The 21,169-nt window shown below is 44.2% G+C and overlaps 1 pseudogene; it reads right to left on the bottom strand.

Annotated features, from left to right (window-relative positions):
- The window catches only part of LOC123450649, a 63,619-nt pseudogene extending 48,113 nt beyond the window's left edge, over nucleotides 1–15,506 (bottom strand).
- Nucleotides 15,507–21,169: the final 5,663 nt, after the last annotated feature.

The raw sequence follows: 21,169 nt of genomic DNA, 5'->3' as shown, positions 1-21,169 counted from the left end.
AGACATCCTCAGCTTCTCAAGATCAAACTTTCTTTGAAGGAATTCGTAGGAAAGCTTCTCATGATCAGTGAGGAGTGTATCATGACGATCCTGAAGATTATCAAATCTAGACTGAAGATTTTTCATGTCATCAGCGAGGATTTGATTAAGATTCATTTCATCATTCAACGGATTATCACTTTTGTCTAGCAGTTTTTGAAGCTTTTCCAGAGCAGTTTGTTGTTTAGTGGCAATGATGGCAAGTTTACTGTAACTGGGTTTTTTGTAATCATCATGTTCACAGTCACTTGAATCAGAGGAGGAGGCATTATTTGATACCTTTGAACCTTTTGCCATGAAGCAATAGGTTGGAGCGAAGTCATCAACATAGTCATCAGTATGGATAGTGCAATTATTTTCTTCAAGATTGAAGATTGACTTGCTAATGAAATTGGTTGCTAGTGCAAGACTAGCCTGTACGGATTCCGAGTCTTCTCCAGAGCCTTCTTCTTCATCACATTCCTCTGATTCTGCCTCGGAATCCATTTCCTTGCCAATAAGTGCCCGAGCCTTTCTGAAGCTAGTCTTCTTGTGTGAAGAGGACTTTGAAGATGAGGATTTTGAAGATTTCTTCTTCTTCTTTGAGTCATCAGAACTTTCATCCTTGTATTTCTTCTTCTTTGATTCCTTTCCCCAGCGGGGACAATCAGCAATGTAATGACCTGATTTCTTGCACTTGTGACAGGTCCGTTTCTTGTAGTCCTCAGATGCAGATTCTGATTTCCTCATGTCTCTTCTTGATGATTTACCGAACTGGCCTCGTCGTGTAAATCTCTGGAATTTCCTCACAAGCATTGCAAGCTCCTGACCAAATTCTTCAGGGTCACAACTGCTGTCATCTGTGTCTTCTTCTTCAGATGAGGAAATTGCTCTTGCCTTCAGTGCACGTGGTCTGGAATAGCTTTGTCCATATAGATCTCTCTTTTCTTCTAGCTGGAATTCATGAGTATTTAGCCTTTCGAGGATATCAGCTGGATCTAGCATCTTGTAGTCTGGTCTTTCTTGAATCATCAGAACTAGAGTGTCAAATGAAGAATCTAAGGATCTCAGCAGTTTCTTCACAACTTCGTGATCAGTGATGTCTCGAGCTCCCAGTGCTTGCAGTTCATTTGATATGTCAGTGAGGCGATCAAAGGTGTCTTGGCAGCTTTCATTGTCATGTCTCTTGAAGCGATTGAAGAGATTGCGAAGAATATCAACACGAGAGTCACGTTTGGTTGATACTCCTTCATTTACCTTGCATAGTCTCTCCCAGATCAGTGTTGCAGAGCCCAAGGCACTTACTCTTCCAAACTGGCCAGGGCTCAGAAGACCACAGATGATGTTCTTCGCTTGAGAATCGAGTTGCTTGAATTTCTTCACATTAGCTGCAGTGACACTGGCAGAGATGATGGGGACTCCATTTTCCACAATATACCAGAGATCATTATCAATAGCTTGTAAATGCATTTGCATTTTGTTCTTCCAGAAGGGAAAGTTCTTTCCTTCGTAGGTAGGACATGCTGCAGTCACCTTAAACATGCCTGCAGTCGACATAACTAAAACTCCAGGTGGTCAAACCAAAATCACACAGAACAAGGGAGTACCTTGCTCTGATACCAATTGAGAGTGCGTTATATCGACTAGAGGGGGGTGAATAGGAGATTTTTAGAATTTCATCACTGAGGAAATTCCTTTTGAGGAAATTTCTCACTGATGACTAACTTACAGCGGAAACAGTTAAGGATCAGACGTGCAAACGTTCACAACAGCAGTAGTACAGAGTGAAGGTTGTGGAAACAGATTGCACAGTAAGCAGGCACGCAGAATACAGATGATGGTTAACTTAATTGAAGAATTTGGGGTTGAGGAAATTCAGAGAAAGTCTTCAGCAAATTCTTCAAACAGTCACAGTGAAAGTCATCAACACATAATACAGAGAAAGTAAGGAGTTGAGGAATTAGAACCCGATTCTTGGTGAAGACTGTTGTTGATGACCCAGTTCCAACTGCTGTGACAGTTGTACATCTGGTTTGGAGCGGCTTGGTATTGAAACCAAAGGACACCCAGTCCCGGGACACACAGTCTCTATCGTATTCTCCTTGAGCTAAGGACACACAGTCCTCGCCCAACACTCGTGGTAAGTCTTCAGGGCAGACTTCCAAACCCTCACAAACTCGATCACCCGACGATCCACAATTGACTGCTGGATTGCTCTGGACCATGACGCCTAACCGTCTGGAGGATGCACAGTCCTCAAAGGTAAAAGGCTTCAGTCCCACACAGGAACAACTTCTTCAGTGATGCTCAATCACTAGGTTTGGTTTGTGGTTTCGGTGTGTGGTGTATTTCCTCACTGATGATTTACTCTCGAAGGCTCTGAGGAATTTCGGTTGCTCTTATGTCAAGTGTCAGTTTCTAACGGAGCAGCCAACCAACTAGTGGTTGTGGGGGGCGGCTATTTATAGCCTGGGAGCATCCCGACATGATTTGACACTAATGCCCTTAAATAATATGACCGTTGGAGTGGATAAGACCAGTGACTTGGCATGGTTATCGAAACGGTCGGGACCCTCAACTGTGAGAGTCCTCATGTCACTCATATTCCTCACTTGAGGCTTTTGGTAGGATTTGGCTTGGGTTGAGCATCATGAGGAAATTCATTCCATAGTGTTACCTCGACCCCCTTTAACAGTACGGTGTTCCTATTCATCAAATGCGAAGAAAGTAAAATAGAAAACGAAAATCTTCACGCTTCAATTTCTTCGGAATGATTTTCTTCGGGAACCACCGGTCTTCTCAATATCAATATCTTAATGAGGAATATCAATTTCATCGCAGATTTCTCGTGATTCATTTCTTCAGCTTCAGACCAATTTCTTCAACTGAAGACATATATTTTTAGGGGTCGATATTCTTCAAATATCTCAAACTCCTCAATGACTTATAGATCCTATGTACACTTATAAACACATTAGATCCTTAACCTATAAGTCTTCAAACCACCAAAATCACTAAGGGGCACTAGATGCACTTACAGAACTGAAGGCAGAAAGTGCAACGAAGTAAATGTGTAAGGCTGAAAATATGATGAGAAGTAGACCCCGGGGCCATAGTGTTCACTAGAGGCTTCTCTCAAAATAGCAAATATTACGGTGGGTGAACAAATTACTGTTGAGCAATTGATAGAACCGCGCAAAGGCATGACGATATCTAAGGCAATGATCATACATATAGGCATCATGTCCGAGACAAGTAGACCAATACTTTCTGCATCTACTACTATTACTCCACACATCGACCGCTATCCAGCATGCATCTAGTGTATTGAGTTCATGACGAACAGAGTAACGCCTTAAGCAAGATGACATGATGTAGAGGGATAAACTCAAACCAATGATGAAAACCCCATCTTTTTACCCTTGATGGCAACAACACGATGCGTGCCTCGCTACCCCTTCTGTCACTGGGTGTGGTCACCGCATGGTATGAACCCAAAACCAAGCACTTCTCCCATTGCAAGAATCATAGATCAAGCTGGCCAAACAAAACCCACAAATCAAAGAGAATTACAAGGATATGAAATCATGCATAAGAGAGATCAGAAGAAACTCAAATAAGATTCATAGATAATCTGATCATAAATCCACAATTCATCGGATTTCGACAAACACACCGCAAAAGAAGATTACATCTGATAGATCTCCATGAAGATCATGGAGAACTTTGTATTGAAGATCCAAGAGAGAGAAGAAGCCATCAAGCTACTAGCTATGGACCTGTAGGTCTATGGTGAACTACTCACGCATCATCGGAGAGGTCATGGTGTTGATGAAGAAGCCCTCTGTATCCGAATCCCCCCTCCGGCAGGGCACCAGAATGTGCCCCAGATGGGATCTTGTGGAGACAGAAGCTTGCGGCGGCGGAAAATTATTTTCGTGGCTCTCTTGATTTTTTCTGGGATTTTAGGGAATATATAGGCGAAAGACCTAGGGCAGAGGAGGCCCAGGGAGCCCACAAGCCTGGGAGGCGCGGGCCCCCTGGCCGCGGCTCGGGGGCTTGTGGGGTCCCTGGGTGGCCCTCTACCTTGGTTCTCAAGTCTCCCGATCGTCTTCTGTTTCGGAAAAAAATCTTTTCAGAAGTTTTATTCCATTTGGACTCCATTTAAAATGCTCCTGTGAAAAGGGTCAAAAACACGGAAAAAACAGGAACTGACACTTGGCATTGAGTTAATAAGTTAGTCCCAAAAAAGATATAAAAGGCATACAAAACATCCAAAGTTTGACTAGATAATAACATGAAACCATAAAAAATTATAGATACGTTGGAGACGTATCAAGCACGCCTATGCTAAACCCCGCTCGTGCGTCGTTTAGCTAACCTGTGCTCTGTCTTTAATTAAAGTAGTTACGTTTGCATAATCATTCGTGTCACATTTTGTATAATAACATAGGCATGATTCATATAATTTTCGAGTAAAAAAAATCTAAGGAATTTAACATAGGCTATTTTGTGTGATGCCCTTTTGTATTTTTCGATGATTTAATCCGTGCTTCGGAGTTAAACAAACTTAATATTAAAAATGTTCAGAATTTTGTGTAGATTCACAATATCCAACTTACATGCATGTGTAAAATATTTAAACTTGTTTGCATTGTTTTGCGTAAATGCCATGTTAAAATGATTTATTTCATAACTCAACAACCGTAGTTGCGATTTAAATAAACTTTATATGAAAAATGCTCTACCCTTCGTGCTCTACATGATTGTGGCATTTGCATGCATAATAGGCTGAATCTACATGCTCATATATTTGTTGCAAGTGCATCGTGAATACGTCTAAACTGTTATTTTATTCAATATGGTGTGGGTGATTGCATTTAGTCCGTAGGTCTTTTGCATATGGTTCCTTCGTGAGAATTGCTCTAGGATATGTCTACTTTGATGCCATGCCTGTGGGTGCCATGTAGGTTATCATTAACATGTTAGTTTGTTGCTCCCAATGTGATATCATGTTAAAAATTGCAATTCGTTTTCGTAAAGATCCATTTTCAAAGCTCGAATTAAGCAAACCATGTCTCTTTTGAATGTGCGCAATGGAGTGATTTGAAGCATGCTATGTGTAGTTGTTGTTAGTAGGTTTCCCATGCCATGTATGCCATGCTTAGCTATAGTTTTCATCATGTGAACATGCTAAAACGATGTTGAAATTTGGTAGGGTCAAATATTTCTAAGTCTGAGAATCTGATTATTTCAGAATGTCATGTTGTAGGGATGCTAGCTATGAATGTGTGCATATTTAGACATTGCTAGTGTGGAATGAATGCATCATGCCTACTACCATGCGGTAAAGTTTCATGCCATTATATGACCTACAAGGTATGGCTTTTCTTGCTGTCAATATGCCATCATAATAAAAATTGCACTGTTAAAAACTGATAAGTTTGAAATTGTGTTCAAGTAGCCATTTTGTAAGCTCGTTTTCTAGTGATCCGTGCTTATATTCAATTTGTCATTAGGGGATGGTTGTTGTGCATCTTGTCCACTATTGCCTCATGTCTTCTTTGAGCATTGTAGATTCATGTAGCTTGGTGTTTTGATGTGCGCAAAATGCCATGTTGCTATTTTTTGGCAGGTTATGTGTATTTATTGTATTCGATGCATTTGTGAAACCTTTGCTCCGTTTTGAACATGTCATATATGAAACTTGTTTAGAATTTCATGTATTTTCTTAATATCTTGCTACATCCATGGTTTGGAATGTTTGTGGTTGTCATTTGCATACATGTTGCATTCATGTCATATTGTCTTGTGATGGTCATATCTTTTAGACCGTAACTCCGTTTTAGACGATCTATATATGTAAATCGACTAGAATGACGTGTAGAATCACATGGTAAAATTTATTTTTATGTTTAATAAATATAAGATGTGTTTAATTCAGATCTGGACCAATTTCGAAATTAACATATGGGGTCGTTTCGGAAATATTATAAGTTGTTTCCGACCTCATTTAAATTGCCTAGATAATGTAGTTTATTTATGCTTTACCTCTTGCCATGTTTAACAACATTTAACTTTGTTGTGTACCTAAAAGGGAGTGAACTAAATAACTCAAGTATGGAGTTTCATCAATATGCAACTCGTTGCATATTGAGCTTCATTTAATGTGTAGAAGTTGATTGTTGTTCTTTACCATGTCATGCATAATTAAATGGACATGTATCATATTTGATTGTGCATCATTCCATGTATATGTTATGGTTTTTATCGTGTGTTGATTGTTTGTTTCCGGATTATTTTTCTCGATAGTGCTCCGAAACCGCTTCAAAGTGTGAGGATTCGTTCGACTACGCCTGTTCGTCTACTTCATGGATTCGTTCTTCTACCAAGTGGGATCACAGGCAGGATGATCATTTCCTTAGATACCCATACTATCATTTCTATGCTAGTTGTCTTATTTCTATTGCTATGTCTCGCAGCCTACCACATGTTATGTGAAGCCTCCCAACATTGCCATGAAAAGCCTCTAACCCCCTCCACATCCCAGCAAACCTTTGTTTGGCTATGGCACTGCTTGCTCAAACCATCTTATAGCATTGCTGGTTGGAGGTGCAAGTTGCTTTCCATATGGCAACATGGATTCCTTGTTCTATCACAATATTATTGCTATTTAATTTAATGCACATATATATTTGGTGAAAGGTGGAAGGCTTGGTCTTTTGGCTCGGTGTTTTGTTCCGTCTTTGCCGCCCTAGTTACTTGTGTACCGGTGTTATGTTCCATATTGAGCGCTCCTAACATGCTTGGGGTTGTTATGGTGACCCCCTTGATTTCCGTTTTAGAATAAAACTCTTCCGCCAAGGCCCAACATTGGTACTATATTTTCCCAACATAATGATAATGAACACCGCTAGTAAAGCATAGGGCGTCATGAACTCGAGGATTAATTCAAAATAATACAGGGGGCCAGTGTTGATGGTGTTGGTCCCAAACAAAGCCACTTGCGGGGCCACCCTGGGGTAACTCGGGGGATTTCTATCAGGCCATTGTACGTAATGCTCATCCGATTATGCCTTGAGAACAAGATACGCGGCTCCTTTTGGGATCGTCGGCATGTCGGGTGGCCTTGCTGGATTTGTTTTAACTTTCTCGAAAGTCTTGTGCACGGGATTCCGAGGATACTTTGGGCTATATCGAGCTTGAGTTTTTCCACCGGGAAACCGAGAAGACTATGACTTTTTTCCGTGGTTGAGGTTACCCCATGCAACTTTTTGTAGTTTGTGATGGACTAATTGGAGCACCCATGGAGGGTTAAATCTTCCGAAAAGCCATGCCTGCGGTTATGTGGAAACTTGGAAACTTTGTTTAACACCCGTCATAGCAAACTTGAAGTAAAATTAATTAAAATATGCTAACTTTGTGCGTAATCGTGACCGTCTCTTCTTGTGAGTTCTGCATCCGATAGAGGACATGGTGGGGTTATGTTTGACTCACAAGTAGGTGTTCGAGATCATTTCTTGATCATTATTAGTTCACGTCCATTTATGCGTACATCACCCCCCTCTAATTCTTGTACTCCTAAGTTAGCCAGTCAAATAAATGCTTAGTGCTTGGTGCAGCCTCATGACTTAACCATACCTCACCCATTAAGGTTTACTAGTCTTGATACCTTTGGAAATGATATCGCTGAGTCCTTATGCCTCACAGACTACTACAACAATAGCTGCAGGTATAGGTAAAGTGATACTTTGACGTGAGCGTGATGATTGTTCTACTTGGAGTTTCTTCTTCTTCGTCATCTTCATCGATCACGGGTGGGTTCCTGGCCGGTAGCCTGGGATAGCAAGGATGGACGTCGTTTGTTCTCATTTGATTTCGCCCATAGTCGGACCCTGCTCTTCTGATTGGTGATAGAATGTATGTTTGTATTGATATGATCATGTTTAGCTTGTGGCAAGTGTAAGCCAATTTCATATACTCATCTATTCTTTACATGTACTTGTAATGATATCCATTCTTGCGAAACGACGAGATGTGCTTCTATACCTATCGAGGCCCTCGTGCGACAATAAGAATAGGATCGCATCTTGGGCATTACACGCGAGAACACGGTACCGTCCATAATAGCAAAAGGCAAGTTTTTGGTGCGGCCGTTGCGCAATCGACGTTTGGATGAATGGATGTAACTTCAGCAGCACTACATTTCCCACGGCAAACTCTATGTCCGTGTGATGATGTATGATCAAAAGTATGTCTAAAGGGGGGGGGTGATTAGACTACTTGAAAAAAATTAAAACTTAAACTTTTCCCAGTTTTATGGGTTGGTAAGTTTTAGCGAATTTACCAAGTCTAGCACGCCCTGCATATGCAAGTATACGAGTTGTGCAGCAGAAAGTAAAGACATTGAAAGTGAATGTAAAGGGAGGGATAAGAAGGTCAAACGCAATGAAGACACAAATATTTTTGGCATGGTTATGATAGGTGGTGCTATTGTACGTCCACGTTGATGGAGAATTCAACCCCATGAAGGGTAGCGGTTGTACGAGTCCATGAAGGGCTTCACCCACAAAGGGTCCACAAAGAAGCAACCTTGTTTATTCCACCATGTCTTACGTCCACGAAGGACTAGCCTCACTCGGGGTAGATCTTCACGAAGTAGGTGATCTCCTTGCCCTTACGAACTTCTTAGTTCAACTCCACATGATCTGGAGGTTCCCAAGCAACGCATAACCGATCTAGGAGACACCACTCTCCAAGAGGTAATAGATGGTGTGTTGATGATGAACTCCTTGCTCCTGTGCTTCAAAAGATAGTCTCCTCAACACTCAATCACTCTCTCAACGCATGAGTAGGTGGTTCTCTCTCATAAAATTAATGGTGGAGGGGTATTTATAGCCTTCACCAAAAATCCAACTGTTACAGCATTATTGCCTAACTCGGTGACACCAAAGATAAAACTGGGTGCTACCGACTAGTACAAAAAGTCCCAACTTTTTTGCTTCTCGATGGGACTGAATGAAACTTCTCAGTGAGACTGTTTGGCTTAACCTGGGCCGTTCCATCACTTTGGTGGCTCCGAAATTTAAATCTCAAACATTCCAAAACTCAAAATCTCGACCACAGAAACTTAGTCAATGATCCTTGCTTCCACCGAACGCAGTCTCGGTTACACTGAGAAATTAGGGTTTGGCTTAGGTTCTGTCTGGGATGACTAAGTGAGACCGAAGGGGGGAATCTTGGTAGCACCAAATTGGCAACTTAGAGTTTTGGGCAGAATTCTATGCGAGGAACTGTCTGAGGCTTTTCGTGGCATGTCTCTAAGAACTTGAGCAACCAAATCATCTTTAGTACCTCATCCCCTCTTAATAGTATTGAATTTCCTATGGTTTCAATGTGAACAAATCACGTAAAGCAAAATGTAGTATCTTGAAGCTTTTGCCAGTGTGATTTCTTTGCATCCAAGGGGTTCCTCATCAGAAATCCTAACCAATCCATTCACTGAAATTTTCCTGAAATATACTTTATAAGCCTATTAGTTCAATGAGTTATATGTTGTAATTAATTACCAAAACCACATAGGGAGAAGTTGTGCTTTCAATCTCTCCCTTTTTGGTAACCGATGACAACATATGGATCAAAGTTTCGACAATGGATATAATCAATGCATAATATCATTGATTTGATAAATATGTGATAAGCAGGAGCTCCCCCCAAAATTGTGCATTATCAATTAGGATTATGGGTCACTCTTCCATGTCACATATATCCTGGTGGAGCGCACAAAATGATATGAATGAATTGCAATGCACACATCACCAGGCAGACAAGTGAATGATCATAATATATACCACATAGATAGGCAATAGAGCATCAACCATAAAGCGTATGATCAAACACGACGTAGTTCAAATCAGGAGACGAGCAAAAGTAAACCATATGTATCAAGAATGAGCAAGAGAAGCAGAGCAAAAAGGTAACACACACTCTGTTGAAGCCCCGTGACCTATGCAAATTCTCCCTCTTTGGCAACAAGTTACCAAAAAGTTCGAACCATATAGAGCTAAACGTCGATCTAGGTTGGCTCTCCTCCACCTGGTGGTGAAGTGTGCTGACTTGTCGCTCTAGTGGTCATCGAAGGAGTCGAGAGTAGTGCATCGACGAATGCTTCTGGCGAGGTCTACTGGGCTGGTGGAGTGGAAACTAGAGGTAGTGACAGTGTAGCAGTAGTAATGGCAGCAGGGGTAGCGTCATGAGTAGATATTGTGGCTCTAGCCTATGTTATTGGCATGGCTGCAGATCTAGGCATATTAGTGAACTGGCTAGTGGTGGGTAGAGTCTCATCATCACTAACTCCGACCACATCCCTCTCAAGCTGCTCTATGGCAGTCTGAATCTCCGTCACTTTAATATCAAGATCATGGATCTTCTACTCAACCACCCTCTCGAGGCTAGCTTGGGTCTTGCTGATGTCACATCTAGGCTCTGTTCTATCCTATGTGTCATGGTTTTGTCACGAGAGATGTCCTCATGAAAGGACTTAGGTGTGAGGCCATCACAACTATGTGGGGACTTGAATGGGGTAGATCAGCATCAAGAGACGCGATTTTACCCAGGTTTGGTCCCTCTAATGGAGGTAAAAGCCTATGTCCTACTTTTGGTGTTTATTATGACGATCTCGATTACAAGGGTGCACAATTGATACCTAGCTCTTGAGGATTTCTAACTTGTCCTTTCTACTTCACGAGCTCCCCTTTATATATAGGAGGAGGCCATGAGATTACATAACATAACTGGTGACTTATTCCTTCTCCTACTGACTTGGGCGAGGGAGAATCTTATAATCCCCAAGTGCAAGGAATCATCGTAGCACTTTCTGAAGATGGAAGTGGTAAGTATGGAGTGTCGAACCCACAAGGAGCTAAAGGTAAGATAAATATTCTCTCAAGTCCTATCTGCCACCGATACGACTCTACATACACCGAACATTTGCTTCTATCTAGTAACGAGAAATAAAACTGTGTTGTGGGTATAAAGAGGATAGCTTTGCATGATATTGGGGAACTAAAATATAATAATAGTTGTTGCACTAAATAGTGTTAGAATATATTACGATATATTACAAATAGCGAGTGTGGAATAATGATAGTATCGTGTGCGGAATTACCCTAGGCAATTGATAACAAGATCAGTAATCATTCTTGCAATTTTATATGAGGGACATGCATGAGCTAACATACTTTCCGTACTTGGATCATATGAACTTATGATTGAATCTCTAGCAAGCATCCACAACTACTAGAAATCATTAAGGTAAACCCAACCATAGCTTTAAACATCTAGTCCCCTTTACCCCCATACGTAAACAACCCCCTTACTTGGGTGTAAGCTTTTGTCACTCTAGCTACCCACTATAAGCGAATCATGGACATATTGCAACACCCTCCAGCATGAATCCTTCACGTGTGCACCTCACGGAAGGCACCTTATGACAACACCAATATAAAACATACACTCAAACCAATCAAGATCATCAGTCAACCCAAAGGACAACATAGATCTACTCAAACACCATAGGATGGAAGCACATCATTGATTAACAATATGTGGCATAAAACGCCATGTTTAGGTAGGGTATTATAGTGGGGTGCGGGAGAGTGGACCGCTGAAAAGAGACGAGGAAGGTGATGAAGACGGTGATGTCGATGAAGACGATCACCGTGGTGATGGCTCCCCCGACGGCACTCCAGCGCCGCCGAAAGAGAGGGGGAGAGAGTCTACCCCTTAGGATTCTTCCGCATGGACTCTATCCATCATGGGAGAGGTTCTCCCTCTGGTCCTTGCCGCCATGGCTCCCATAGGGGCGAGAGCCCCTCCGAGATTGGATCGCCTTCTCTCTGTTTATCTCCTGTTTTCGTTTCTGTTTTTTGACCCTTCACCGTTTCTTAAATATGTGAAGATCCGTAACTCCGATCGGGCTAAAATTCTAAGGGGATTTTTATCGGGAAAATATATTTCTTGCTGCGGAAGGAGAGCCTTAACCGACTTAAAGGCTGGCCACAAGCCATCAGGGCGCCCCGAGGTCGAGTCGTGTTGCCTTGTGGTGCCCTCGGGGCATCGTCTGTTGGGAAACGTAGTAATTTCAAAAAAAATGTACGCTTCACAATGATCTATCTAGGAGAAACCAACAATGAGCAATGGGGTAGAGCATCTTCATACCTTTGAAGATCGCTAAGCGGAAGCGTTACTAGAACACGGTTGATGGAGTCGTACTCATAGCGATTCAGATCGCGGTGGGTTCTAATCTAAGCGCCGAACAACGACGCCTCCGCGTTCAACACACGTGCAGCCCAGTGACGTATCCTTCACCTTGATCTAGCAAGGAGAGAGAAGAGGTTGAGGGAGAGCTCCGGCATCACAACAACATGTTGACGGTGGAGCTGCGTGGTACTTCGGCATGGCTTCGCCAAGCGCTATGGAGGACGAGGAGGAGTAGAGGTAGGGTTGCACCGAGAGAGAGATGAATTGTGTGTGTAGCCCCAAAACCCCTTGGGTTTATATAGGAGGAGAGGGAGGAGGGTGCACCACCCCTAGGGTTTCCACCCTAGGTGGTGCGACAACCCTAGATGGGGAGGGCCGACAGCCAAGTGGAGGAGCGGCGGCGCCCTAGTGTGGGCTTGGCGCCCAAGGCAGCCCCCACGCCTAGGGTTTGCCCCACTTGGCCCTCTTTTGCGCCTTGGGCTGAGGTGGGAGGCGCACGAGCCCATCTAGGGGCTGGTTCCCTTCCACTCTTGGCCCATGCAGCCTTTTGGGGCTGGTGGCCCTTCCTAGTGGACCCCCGGAACCCTTCCGGTGGTCCTGCTACATTACGGGTGATTCCCGAAACACTTCCGGCGATCAAATCCTCTCTTACTATATATGAATCTTTACCTCCAGACCATTCCAAAACTACTCGTGACGTCTGGGATCTCATCCGGGACTCTGAACAACCTTCGATAACCACATACTATTCCCAGTACAACCCTAGCGTCATCGAACCTTAAGTGTGTAGACCCTGCGGGTTTGGGAACCATGCAGACATGACCGAGACACCTCTTTGGTCAATAACCAACAGCGGGATCTGGATATCCATGTTGGCTCCCACATGTTCCACGATGATCTCATCGGATGAACCACGATGTCGGGATTCAATCAATCCCGTATGCAATTCCCTTTGTCTATCGGTATGACACTTGCCCGAGATTCGATCGTCTGCATCCTTATACCTTGTTCAATCTCGTTACCGGCAAGTCTCTTTACTCGTTCTGTAACACATCATCCTATGGCTAATTCCTTAGTCAGACTGAGCTCATTGTGATGATGGATTACCGAGTGGGCCCAGAGATACCTCTCTGTCACATGGAGTGACAAATCCCAGTCTCGATTCGTACCAACCCAACAAACACTTTCGGATATACCTGTAGTGCACCTTTATAATCACCCAGTTACGTTGTGATGTTTGATACACCCAAAGCATTCCTACAGTATCTGGGAATGATACTTGACATTAGAAAAGCTTCAGCAGACGAACAATGCGATCTAGTTCTATGCTTAGGGTCAGGTCTTGTCTATCACATCATTCCCCAATGATGTGATCCCGTTATCAATGACAACCGATGTCCATGATCTGGAAACCATGATCATCTATTGATCAACGAGCTAGCTAACTAGAGGCTCACTAGGGACACATTGTGATCTATATATTCACACATACATTATGGTTTTCGGTTAATACAATTATAACATGAATAATAGACATGTCGGTGTTTACTCACAACATAAGCCATGGGTAGGATAAAGATGGTTGGAACCGAAGTGGCACCGGAGGGCGTTGGGAGGATGGTACAAGCATGGAACGCAAGATGTACCCAGGTTTATGGCTCTCCGTAGAGATAACACCCCTAATCCTGCCGGAGTGTATGATGTATGACTGGGACTACAAAGTGCTCCTGGAGCTGTATTGTGGAGGAGGAAGAAGGAGAAGACGGCTCGCGTCTGCCTCTCCTATCTGGTGTGTGTGCATGCTAAGTTGACCGATTCTCTCCATGGAGGGGGGCCGGGGGGTTTTATAGACGAACCCACCGACCTACAATATGGATAAAAACACAAGAGTGAGACCCGGCTGGCAGCCTCGCCGGCTGGCCGGGGGTCCCACGGGGGTCTTGTCTTGTCGCTGGAGGGCCCCGCCGGCTGTGAGGTCCCGTCTGGCTGTGCGACCCGCCGGCTAGCCAGTAAGGATCTCGCGTAAGGTTGACGCAGGACACGTGTGGTACGTCCGGCGTCGTCCAACGAGAATTGTCATGGGCAGACAGTACGGCCGTCTCCACTGTTCCCACGCCGAGTGCAGTAATGGAGTGGGAGTTTGATGGGCCGACACTGTGCAGGGTGATGGATCGGAGCCGGAGGACGTCAGCGGCGTGGCCGCCGACGCTGTACCTGCCGTGCACCCCGATCCAGTACCTTTGCTGACGCGTAGCCACCTTTAACCGTAGGGTCTTGTCATGACTTACGATCTGATGTGACTTGAGCTCCCTAGCCGGCTAGTCGCTTGACTAGCCGGCCTCGGCACGGTCGCCTCGCCTCTAGCCGACCGGCTTGGCCTGGACGGCCAGAGGGAGGTAACTGTCTCGCCTCTAGCCGGCAGGTGCTTCCTGGCTGGCCAAAGAGTTGGCCGTCTCGCCCCCAGCCGACACGCCTGCCAAGGGGACTTGTGCTTTGCAGAATGGTTCTTGTTGTTCCTTCTTGGTTGAAGGCAAAGGAGTAGGCTCGATGAGCCTACCCCGGGGTTATCCCCCCGACAGTAGTCCCCGAAGCTGGGGAGGCCCGCGGCCTTGGAGCGGGTGGCCTCACTGGCTTGAGTTGTTTGCTATTGAATTCCTGCCGCCGCCTGCGGTAGGAGACGCCGGCTCGGAAGCCGTCTGGCTTCCAAGTGTCGCATCGGCTTTGTCGTAGGTCGCGCAAATTGCGCCACGTGCTAGGCCCGGCCTGACGTGATAATGGATTGTTTAGATGACGGGACTAGGCCTGAGCCCTGGTTCCCGCCACGACGCCCCCTCGGCCCCTGCACGAAGGATCCTCTGCGGATTTACTCCGCGACGGTTGGGTTTCGGGAGTCGTAATGCCTCCATAATAATCGGAGATGATGGGACCGGTGTGCACCGGATCCCCTCCCCACGATCCGTCGTGGGGTTTAAATGGGGTGCGGGGGTACCGAGGAGGGCATTCGCCCCCTTCTCACCCCGCACTTGCGCTCCCTCCTTCCCCGAGCCCAAAGAAAGAGAGAGTATCATCTTCTTCTTCATCTTCGCCGCCGCGCAGACCGTCGCCGCCTCCCCTTCGAGCTCCCGCCACTCGCCGCCATGTCGAGCAGCTCTTCCAAGTAGGGCCAGCACAACGGTGCCTGGCTCGGCAGCGACAGCTGCGCCAAACAAATCGACGCGCTCCGCCATCGCCGAATGCTGCCTCCGGCCTCCCTCGTGTCCGTGCGGATTCCCGGAGCCGAGACTGCCCGACGCCGTAGGAGGGAGAAGTACTCGTGTTCTATGAACACTTCTACAGAGGCTTCGGGCTTCCGGTGAGCACCTTCTTCACCAACTTCCTCACATTCTTCGGCTTGCAGCCGCACCATCTGGCGCCAAACACCATTCTTCAGCTCGCCTCGTTCGTCGTCCTGTGCGAGGGTTTTCTGGGGATCGAGCCCCGCCTCGACCTATGGCAGAGCGTATTCTTCTTCAAGCAACAGTCCATTAAGATGGACAAGGCCAAGGTGGAGAAGCTCGATGGCCCTCGCCCGATGACCCCATGCGGCGCGACACTGGTGCATCATCGGACGAAGTGCCGCTTCCCCTAGATGCCGCTCCAGGACTCCATCAAGCAGTGGCACAAGGGCTTCTTCTATGTGAAGAACATCATCCCCTCCCACGACGCCATCAACATGCGCTCCTTCGCCATCGAGCCTCCGATGGCGAAGAAGAACTGGCAAGCCAAGTACCCGAAGTCAATTATTGAGGTAGCGCAGATAGGCGTCTACCTCGAAAACCTAAAGACTCGCGGCCTCCTAGGCCGCGACCTGTTCACCACCATGATGACCTGCCGGATCCCGCTGCTGATGCAACAAAAGACCTTCCAACGGCGCCAGAAACGTGCTATGGCACCAGGAATCCTTCTGCTACGGCTACGCCTTAAGGGACTTCCTAGGCAAATATGGAAAGGATTTCCCCCGTGGCCTTGGAGCCTTGCGTTGGTGCTCCCTCGAAGCGGAAAGGGTGATGTAGCGCAGCATTGGTAAGTATTTCCCTCAGTTTGAGAACCAAGGTATCGATCCAGTGAAGGAGTATCACAAGTGCCTGCACAAACACAAAAAGCTTGCTCCCAACGCTATGAAGGGGTTGTTAATCCCTTATAGATTGTTCGCCAAGTGAGAACTGAAAGCAACAAAGTAACAAAGCAAAGTAAAAGCGAAAATGGAAACGATAGGTGTGAATAGACCCGGTGGCCATAGTGTTCACTAGTGGCTTCTCTCATGAAAGCAAGTAGACGGTGGGTGAACAAATTACTGTCGAGCAATTGATAGAACCGCGCAAAGTCGTGACGTCATCTATGGCAATGATTATATCTATAGGCATCACGTCCAAAACAAGTAGACCGATACTTTCTACATCTACTACTATTACTCCACACGTCGACCGCTATCCAGCATGCATCTAGTGTATTAAGTCCAAAAGAACAAAGTAACGCCTTAAGCAAGATGACATGATGTAGATGGACAATCTCATATCTACGACAAAGCCCACCTTGTTACCCTTGATGGCAACTACACGATGTGTGCCTTGCTGCCCCTACTGTCACTGGGAAAGGTCACCACACGGTAAGAACCCAAAACCAAGCACTTCTCCCATTGCAAGAATCATAGATCTAGTTGGCCAAACAAAACCCAAGACTCGGAGAGACTTACAAGGATATCAAATCATGCATATAAGAAATCAGCAAAGGCTCAAATATATATCATAGATAATCTGATCACAAATCCACAATTCATCGGATCTCGAAAAACACACCGCCAAATAGGATTACATCGGACAGATCTCCATGAAGATCATTGAGAACTTTGTATTGAAGATCCAAGAGAGAGTAGAAGCCATCTAGCTACTAACTACGGACCCGTAGGTCTGAAGTGAACTACTCACGAGTCATTGGAGGGGCGATGATGTTGATGTAGAAGCCCTCCAACTCCAAAGTCCCCTCCGCCAGGGCACCGGGAAGGGTCTCCAGATGAGATCTCGCGAAAACGGAAGCTTGCGGCGGCGGAAAAGTATTTTCGTGGATCCCTTGATTTTTTTCTGTATTTTAGGGAATATATGGCGAAGGAGCTAGGTCAGGGGCGCCAGGGAGGCCACAAGCCTGCTAGCCGCGGCCCCCCTGGTGGCGGCTAGGGCGCTTGTGGCCCCCCTGTAGCTCTCCTGGCTTGGCCCTCAAGCCCCCTGATCTTCTTCAGTTCGGGAAAAATTTATTTCGGGGATTTTATTCCTTTTGGACTCCGTTCCAAAATCAGATCTGAAAAGAGCCAAAAACACAGAAAAACAGGAACTCGCACTTGGCACTGAATTAATAAGTTAGTCCCAAAAAAGATATAAAAGGTACATAAAACATCCAAAGTTGACAACATAACAACATGAAACCATAAAAAATTATAGATACGTTTGAGACGTATCAAGCATCCCCAAGCTTAACTCCTGCTCGTCCTCGAGTAGGGAAGTGATAAAGAATGAATTTTTGATGCTTTTATGCTACATAGCATAGATGTCTTTTGTAACTCCTCTTATGTGACGTGAATGTTCAGTTCCATTAGATTCAAAACAATAGTTTGCTATTGACGTGGAAACAATAATAATTCAAGCAAACTAGCAAGGTAATCATGAACTTTCAAAATAACAAGGGCAAAAGAAAGTTATCCCTACAAAAGCATATAGTCTGGCTATGCTCTATCATCATTGCACAACGAATTTAAATCATGCACAACCCCGGTATTGGCCAAGTAATTGTTTCACACCTTTACTTTCTCAAACCTTTTCAACTCCCACGCAATACATGCGCGTGAGCCATGGTTTTAGCACTATAAGTGGTGTGGAGTATGGTGGAGGTTGCAAGACAAAAAAGGAGAAGATGGTCACATTAACTAGGCATATCAATGAGCTGTGGAGATGCTCATCAATAGATATCAATGTGAATGAGTAGGGATTGCCATACAAATGATGCACTAGAGCTAAGAGTATGTGAAAGCTCTTAAAGAAAACTAGTGGATGTGCATCCAACTTGCTTGCTCACGAAGACCTAAGGCAATTTTGAAGAAGCCCATCATTGGAATATACAAGCCAAGTTATATAATGAAAATTTCCCACTAGCTATATGGTGGTGACAAAACGAGAGACTCTCAATCATGAAGATCATGGTGCTTAATATGCACAAGTGTGGAAAGGTGGTAGCATTGTCCCTTCTCTCTTTTTCTCTCATTTCTTTGGTGGGATCTTTGGCCTCTTTTTTTTTGGTGGGCATCTTTGGACTCTTTTATTTCCTCACATGGGACAATGCTCCATCAATGATGATCATCACACTTTCAACTCAAAACTTAGAGCAATGATGACTCTATATGGAATTCCTTCGTTAGTGTACCATGACAATGATCTAGCATGGCATAGACATTAATGGAAACATCATGCTAGCTATCTTACGATCATGCAATGGCAATGTAGACGTGGTGGCACATGTCATGCTAGTGGTTGCATGGCAATATATATCTCGGAATGACTTTGAAAAAGCCATAGTAGGTAGGTATGGTGGCTGTTTTGAGGGAGGCTAATGGTGGGTTTTGTGCACCGGCGAAAGTTGCACGGCACTAAGAAGATAGTGATGGTGTGTGAAAGTGCATCTAAACCATGGACTCAACATTAGTCATGAAGAACTCATATACTTGTTCCAAAAGTTCTATTAGTAATCGAAACAAATCATTTAACACATACTCCTAGGGGAAGGGTTGGTAGGTATAAACCATCGTGCGACCCCGACCGCCACACAAGGGATGACAGTCAAAAGACTAATCATGCTCAAACTTCATCACATATCGGTTCACCATACGTGCATGCTACGGGAATCACTAACTTCAACACAAGTATTTCTAGATTCACAACACCTTACTAATATAACTTCAATATTACCATAACCACAACTCAAAACTAATTGAGATGAATCAAACTTCTCTAACTATTCAATGCACATGAAGGTGGAAGTTTTCGTATCCCTTTGGATAACTACCCCTTTTGAGACTACTTTCAAAGCATAGATCAACTACCAAGGCACGCACCGCTGTGCTCTAAAAGATATAAGTGAAGCACATAGAGCAAAAGCATCTAGCTCCAAAGATATAAGTGAAGCACATGTGAGCTGATTTGTCTACCAAAAGATATAAGTGAAGCTCGACAAAATCACGGTGAGTGCATGTCTCTCTCTCTAGGTGTGCAGCAAGGATGATTGTGACACAACAAAAATAAAAGACTCCTACGATACAAGACGCTCCAAGCAAAAACACATAACATGTGGTGAATAAAAATATAGCCCCAAGTAACGTTACCGATGGATTGAAGACGAGAGAGGGGATGCCTTCCCGGGGCATCCCCAAGCTTATGATTTTACGGCATCCTTGAATCTCTTGGGGTGCCTTGGGAATCACCAAGCTTGAGCTCTTGCCACTCTTTATCTCTTTGTCCATACGAACTTCACCCAAAACTTGAAAACTTCACAACACGAAACTTAAACAGAAACTCGTGATAACATTAGTATAAGAAAGCAAACCACCACTTCCTTAGGTACTGTAGCAAACTTAAATTCTACTTATGATAATGTTGGGTTACTGTATTTTCAATCTTCCATGGCTAATACCCCCCGATACTATCCATAAGTTTCATCAAAATAAGCAACCAACACAACAAAAACAGAATCTGTTAACAGCAGACCAATCTGTAGCAATCTGTATACTTCGTATACTTCTGGTACTTAAAAAATGCTAAACAATTACGACTGTCTGAAGAATTTGCGTAGCAATCAGCAGCAAAAAGAATCAGCTCAAAAGCTCTTACAGAAAAAACAAAATTTTTTTCGTGAGCAGAAAGTTTCTGTCTTTTCCAGCATGACCAAACGATCATCCCCAAGACTAATCATAACGGTTTTGCTTGGCACAAACGCAAAAAGGAACACAAAAAACACAACCATAACATAATTATGAAAGTATGTAAAACACAAAACAGAAAGAAAAAGTATATATTCGTTGGGTTGCCTCCCAACAAGCGCTTTTGTTTAACGCCCTTAGCTAGGCAAAAGGTGATGGAATCACGTATAGTCATCTTTGGTGCTCAAACCATAAGTAGCCCTCATCATAGATTCATAAGGAAATCTTATTTTCTTTCTAGGAAAGTGCTCCATGCCCTTCTTTAAAGGAAATTGAAATCTAATATTCCCTTCCTTCATATCGATGATAGCACCAATAGTCCTTAGGAAAGGTCTACCAAGAATAATGGGACATGAAGGATTGCAATCTATGTCAAGTACAATGAAATCCACGGGTACATAGTTCTTATTTGCAACAATAAGAACATCATCGATCCTTCCCATGGGTTTATTGACAGTAGAATCCGCAAGATGCAAATTAAGAGAACACTCTTCAATCTCATGAAAACCAAGAATATCACATAAAGACTTTGGAATCGCGGAAACACTAGCACCCAAATCACACAAAGCATTGCACTCATAGTTTTTGATCTTGATTTCGATAGTAGGTTCCCACTCATCATGAAGTTTTCTAGGTATAGAGACTTCTAGTTCGAGCTTCTCTTGAAGAGATTTCATCATAACATCTACGATATGCGCGGTAAAGGCTTTGCTTTGGCTATAAGCATGTGGAGAGTTTGCAATGGGTTGCATCAAAGAAATGCATTCAAACAAGGAGCAATTATCATAATTGAATTCCTTGAAATCCAAAGTGGGAGTTTCATTACTACCCAAAATTTTGATTTCTTCTACTCCACTCTCCACAGCTTTATCATCAAGATGGGCGGACTCCGAA

This window comes from Hordeum vulgare, chromosome 4H (genome assembly GCF_904849725.1).
Source record: "Hordeum vulgare subsp. vulgare chromosome 4H, MorexV3_pseudomolecules_assembly, whole genome shotgun sequence".
NCBI lineage: Eukaryota > Viridiplantae > Streptophyta > Magnoliopsida > Poales > Poaceae > Hordeum > Hordeum vulgare.
This window is presented reverse-complemented; position numbering and strand designations above follow the sequence as displayed.